A 6,275-nucleotide genomic window follows, 5' to 3' on the forward strand; every position below is an offset into this window, starting at 1 on the left:
TTATTTTAAAGGTGGACCTTCTTCAGCTGAAAACCAGCAGGGTCTCGTACCTTTTTTCATGTAATCTCAGGGAAACTGTGGAAACCTAACCTCATTGAAAGAAGGAACATCCTATTATTTCAAGAACATACTGTTTCTCTGCCAGGTTGTCTACAATTTCAAAGATTCCTCCTTTGCCCAGTTTTAGCAGACCTGATATGCAAACTAGAGTTGTAGAGACTTTTGACTGAAAAAAAAATCGAGACAGAAGAAAAAATCAGTACTGAATCACAAGTTTCCCACTTTTATTCTAGTTAATTTCAACTGCTCTGGAATCTTCACTGTATGCTGTAAAACTGAGGCAAGATTTATTAGAAGCTTCTGAATATGTTAATCTTTTAAAAGATATCTTTAACTTGTCTTCAGGTGCACTTTATTGTGCTTCATCCCTGTTTGATGCAAGTGCAGATGAGCTGTATACCTCCATTTTAATAATTTTGACTGTGGAAGGTTATATGTCCATAATATGATCTTTACCCACAGATTCTCTTCATAGAATCATGGAAGGATTTAGTTAGGAAGGGGAATCTTAAGGACCATCTACTTCCACCATGATCTTAGACACCTTCCACTAGACCAGGTTGCTCAAACCCCCATCCAACCTAGCCTGGAACACTTCCAGGGATGGAGGTTCCACAGCTTCTCTGGGCAGCCTGTTCCTTTGCCTCACCACCCTCACAGAAAAGAATTAATTCCCAATATCTAATCTAGACTTGCCCTCTTTCAGGTTGAAGCCATTTCCCCTTGTCCTGTCATGACTTGCTTTTGTAAAAAAGCCTTCTTGTGGGTCCCATTGGTACTGGGAGGTGCTCTGAGGTCTCCTCAGCCTTGTCTTCTCCAGGCTGAGCAGCCCCAGCTCTCAGCTGTCTTCACTGGAGACTTGCTGCAGTCGTCTGATGTCTCCATGGCCCTCTGGACTTGTTCCAACATTTCAGCATATTTCATGGGTTGGGGCCCAGAGCTGGACACAGCAGTCCAGGTGGGGTCTCATGAAAGAAGAGTAGAGGGAGCATCACCTGCCTCTTCCTGCTGGCCAGATTCCTTTGATGCTGATGAGGCCAAAGATACAGTTGACTTTCTGGGCTCCAAGTGTACATTTCTGGGTCATATTGAACTTGTCATCAACCCATGTTCCCATCTTTTGTTTTGTTTGTTCTCTTTCATTGATAGGTCTCACTTACGAGCTATTAGAGCTCTTAGCAGGAGTAGTAATCTTCCTCATTATTATGAAGGTTTTACAACAGCAGTGCTCATACTCACCTTTTGTTTTGTGATGATACATACATGGCAAAAATAGTGTTCCTTTCTCATTTTCTTTTGCCTTAAGCGTGTTTTCAGCCCATTGTAAATGCAGCCTAGTACACAAATTATCACTCATATTTATTATAACTTACTAATGTGGGAAGCTGTCCTTTTCTCCTGCTTATCCCTTCTTCTATTTGTGACAGGGGTTTATGAAATATATCTTGAAATAAAATTTGGAAGAAAACTGTGGTGCAGAGTAGCAATAAGTTACTGTGCTTTTTTCCCATCTCCTAATTGAGTTTAATTTGAAGTAAAATCTCACAACAGATTGCGAGAGTTCCTGGTACAGTTGAAAGTAAAACTGTGCTAATACAGCTATGTTAATAGCAGTCTGACATAGCCAGAGTGACAGCTTTTAACAGCAATGTTACTTCAGTGGTGACATTGATTTGTTTATTAGATATGTATCAGGTTAAACTGTTGCAATATATGGTAGGAAGTTAGAGATCATATCAGGGTAAGAGAAACCAAAAGTATATTTCCAAAAACCCATCTTGGAAGGGAAACGAGAGTGTGCTCTATGCCAACAGCTTTGTGCTCTCAGCCTGCCTGCCTGGCTGCAGTGTCAGGAATCAAAATGGGGATATAGAAATGCTTATATGCAAAGGATCCAATTCATTCAAACTTTAAAAAGAATCAGTTTAATAATTTCAGGTTGTGTACCTATTACACAACTTTCACTGTAAGTCTTCTGGTTTTTCATTTCAAGTAAATTTCTTTTCATTGTGTGAGGATTTCTTTGTAAAATAGGAAAACAAGATGATACAGAAATCTATAAAGTAAATACACAAGAAGATATTTTTCCCATTCTTTTCAATTTATAATAATCACTGAAGTGTAATTTTAGAAAAGAATGTAAAGACGTCCACTGATATATCTCCTTCAATTTATTACTCTACAAAAATAATTAAATTGTGATAAAGAAGCTTTAGTAGAAAACATATGTGGTAGTGAAACACACTCAAAGCATCCAGATGAACTGAAGTTATCTGACCAAAGGAAAATTCAATAGCATATTTTAAAATGCATCACTGGGAGCAGGTGCTTAACCTTTCAGGTCTTTTCTTGTAATGCTTGTACTCTGTGTGTACTTCATACTTTATCTGTAGGAAAAGAGGTAATAGAATAGTGCACACTTTTGGTTTATCACTTATTCTGTGTATATTTTATTAAATCAAAAGCCTTTTCTGGAGTTGCTATTCATCTCCTCCCAGCAATTTTGGCACAACCACATATTACACTCAATGATTCAAAGATAAATTCTTACTTTTTTATATGTTCCAACCACAAAAATAAGGTTAGCATTTTTCCCCAGCAAGTGCAAGTTGAGCTCTGCCTTTCTGTGGTCCTGATGGCCATGGCTGCCTTGGAGCACTTCCTTCTGCTCTTTTCTACTGGACCTGTACTCTTCACCTTCTTCACATCCTTCTTACGTAACACTTACTGGCTCGGAGTGATTTTGTTTTTCATGTTAGTCAGTTAGTATGTGGGTTTTTTACTTTTTTTTTTTAACCTTCCCCCACCAAAACAAACCCCAAACCCTGGGTTTAATTTTGCTTCTTGCATTGCACAAGTGTTCTATGAAGTAGAAAAAGAAGATGGTAATTACAGAATAAGATTCTTCTTTCCTCTTGGTGTAAGACAGTTACATTCAGTGATATTCTGGCAGAATGTGTGAAATAGGAGTAGAATCTGGCTCTTATAAGGCTGGAAAATTTTATGACAGAAGCTGATTGTTCTTAGCTATATGTTGGAGATATTTTGTCTGAATAGTGGGTAACAGAAGGGTAATTTAGCATATTCTTATTTTTTTAAAACTGCATTGAAACTTCGCTGAAGAATGCTGTATTCTCTCCTTTCAAAAGAGTTTAATGACAATTGGCAACTAAAACCTTTTTCATAGGAAACAAACGTAAGTCTAGAATATTCACCTATCCAAGAGGTTTGATGATTAGCATATACATCAATTTAAAAGGAAATACTGTGTGTACTGCAATATAGTATATTTAATGGTTAACACAACATAAATTTTTTTCTTCTGTCTGGGTAAATTCTGTAGCCTTTTAAGGTATTATTTAATTTAAAATTAAAAAATCCAAAAAGAGTGGGGAAGATAGGATGTTTAAATTTATGTGTGGTGGGACATAGTGTCTGTCAGTCCAGTTCAGTGATACTCTTACCAAAACCTCTTTCATATAAATATAGAATAGATGCTGATGTTAAACCCAACTTTTTGTGTGTATGGATAAATAATAATTATGTATGACATACATGTGTGTATTTATGTAACAATGAATGAAGAGAGATAAATTGATCTGATGTGTATCCATTTTTAATCGAATATATTAAGAAAGTACAAAAGTTACTTCTATTCCACTGGCACTAATAAAGTAAACAGAACTTCCAATCATGTGTGGATTACATGCCTTGTAATCCATAAAAATTGTGGCATACTAGAAACTAGATATTTGTGATGTATTTGCATTTCTGTTTCATCACAGGTTTGTGATGTACTAACGTGTGAAGGTAGGCTTCCTAAATATTCTAATAGATACTGGCACTGCACTCTGCTTGTTTTGGTATTTTTAGTGTGGGATAACCTAATTTTACAGTATAAAATCGAATGGGAATGCATTTGCAGTTAAAAATCAACATAGTCAGATATTAGCTAATACTTTATAGACAGAGAACATGTGGAAATCTTCAGTGCTTGCTTGTATTTCTGAGATGTGTTTGCTGGAATTAATATTTTTAGAGTCCTGTACAATTCTGCTTGCCTTAGGCTGAGTGGTGTGAAATGTAATTGAACTAATGATTCACTGTGGTGAGATCATTTTTAAGAATGTAGTGGGCTTCTTATTGTACAATACTGTGGCATAAATTTGCCCTTTTTTCTTCAGCGGTGCTGCCTCTTTGCATTCTGTTTTATTCTATCTGTCAAGCACCCACACCTTCATATCACTCCTGAAATCCTCTTGTGTCTGTAGGATATATAGTGTGTCTGCACAATTTACTCTTTATTTTGTCTTGTGTTAAATCTGTCACGTGGTACAGATCATGTATGGTTCTGTTTTATGATGGCTTCTGGGTGTATGTAGGATGGCACATATTCTTACTTGTATTCCTTCCTGCTGTGCGCAGAATTTTCTTCTGCAGCCCTTGAAGTGTACTCCAACATAGTGTAAGTCCCCTTTTTAAAAATTTAATGAAGATGAAGAATAGTAAAAATGAGCCTGCTTATATTCGTAAAGGCAATCAATGACTGTGATCGACATAGCCTTTAAAACTGGGCTTAATCTCTTTGGGTAATTCCTAGGCTGCTCTTTCTCTGCTCTGAAGTGCTCCTTCATTGCATCTGATTTTCTGATGAATGAGCTTTTAACACTAAATGTGTAATTCTTGAGGTTTTATTTAATTTTAAAAAGTAAGGTTATGTTGTCAAGAAACCTTTCAAGTCTGAAAGCTTTTCTAAATGCTTTTTTCAGATAAGGACATGATGCAGACTTATTAATCTGTTCATTATAATTTCTCCTTTCCTTCTTTTTAAATGAATGAGTAGTATCTTTCATTTAAGAATGCTTTGTTGGAAGATTAGTAATCACTGAAATCATGTTATGGTATTAACCCTACACATCCCGACTTTTCCTTTTGGTGTTCAAAATACAGAGGGTAACTTGAAAGTGAAACCAAGAAGGGGTTAACAAAAAAGAAAAAAAATAATAGTTTCTGCTTAAATATTTTGGGTGCATTTCATTTCAGAAATTATTCCCACAAGAATATTTTAAAGTGATAAATGTGGAGGATATGGGATTTAAAAAAAAAAAGCTTACTGCATTTGCTTCCTCTCTGCAACCTCTCAAATAAGATGTAGGATTTCGGTTCTTGTGGGAAATCAGAGATAACTTGGATAAGAAATGTGCCTTAAGTGGGTACAATTGAATGCAGATAATTTTGGGCTAATTTCCACAAAAAGCCAGTGAAAATATGAAAATATGTTTGAATATATATTACACAGTCGTTTCACATAATCAGTTATTATCAATCAGATAATAACATTTTAGGTAGAATTTGGATGATTTTAAGTGGCTATTCTTTGTAGAATATGGAGCTGTAGTTTTGTATTTTGGCTCTTCTGTTCTGGTAAGCTAAGGGATGAGCCCAAGTAAACTAAGGTACATTGCAAGTATTTTTTTTAAAAGCACAAAACCAGTTTTGGCAATACACATGATTGATAATTTAGCAATGCAGTAGAAAAGAGCTTAAAACTGCACTTTTTTTGTACACAACTTCAGAAAAGTGCTTTAGGAATCCTAGTATTTTATGTAATACTTTAGTCAAACTAGCTCTCATATTCAAGGGTATGATCTGCTTTTTAATATAAGATAATAGTTATTGAGAATTAGAATTTTAAATATACTGGTAGCTGGTGACACACCGATCAGTTTATGTAACAAGAGGAGTGAAATCATGCTCATTGATTTTACAGCTTCTTGTTTGTTTCCCCCTCCCTGCCCCTGTTTCATTGAAATTAAGAAATTTTTAAGCATGTCATGGTGCAAACATCTTGACAAACTTATGTTCAGATTAATATCTTAACTCTTGCTTACAGTACTATGGATGATGATAACTTCATAAGGCTTCTTGATTTTTCTATGCATGTTTAAGATGGAATTGAAGCAGACAATGTAGAACAAAAGTGTGCCATGGCTGCCCAGGAAATGCAGGAATACAATAGCTAGCAGCATTGGTGATTGGTTTGTGACAAGGCAATTGCATGGCTAGTACTGAATGCACTGGAAAATAATAAAGTTATCTAGGGCAAGAAAAGTTATCTTCTACTTTAGCAGTGGCATTTAACAATCATATCTATGTAGATAGATGGTATGAATGAAGAATTTCTGTATGAAAGGTCCTTGTGTCACACTAGAGGT

At 35.7% G+C, this 6,275-nt stretch overlaps 1 protein-coding gene across 1 annotated transcript in view; it reads left to right on the forward strand.

Moving 5' to 3' along the window:
* The window catches only part of COG5 (component of oligomeric golgi complex 5), a 176,958-nt gene that overhangs the window by 25,079 nt on the left and 145,604 nt on the right, over nucleotides 1–6,275 (forward strand). The gene's annotated exons all lie outside the window — the stretch shown is intronic.

The sequence above is a fragment of the Sturnus vulgaris genome, chromosome 5 (assembly GCF_052056855.1).
Source record: "Sturnus vulgaris isolate bStuVul1 chromosome 5, bStuVul1.hap1, whole genome shotgun sequence".
Taxonomy (NCBI): Eukaryota; Metazoa; Chordata; class Aves; order Passeriformes; family Sturnidae; genus Sturnus; species Sturnus vulgaris.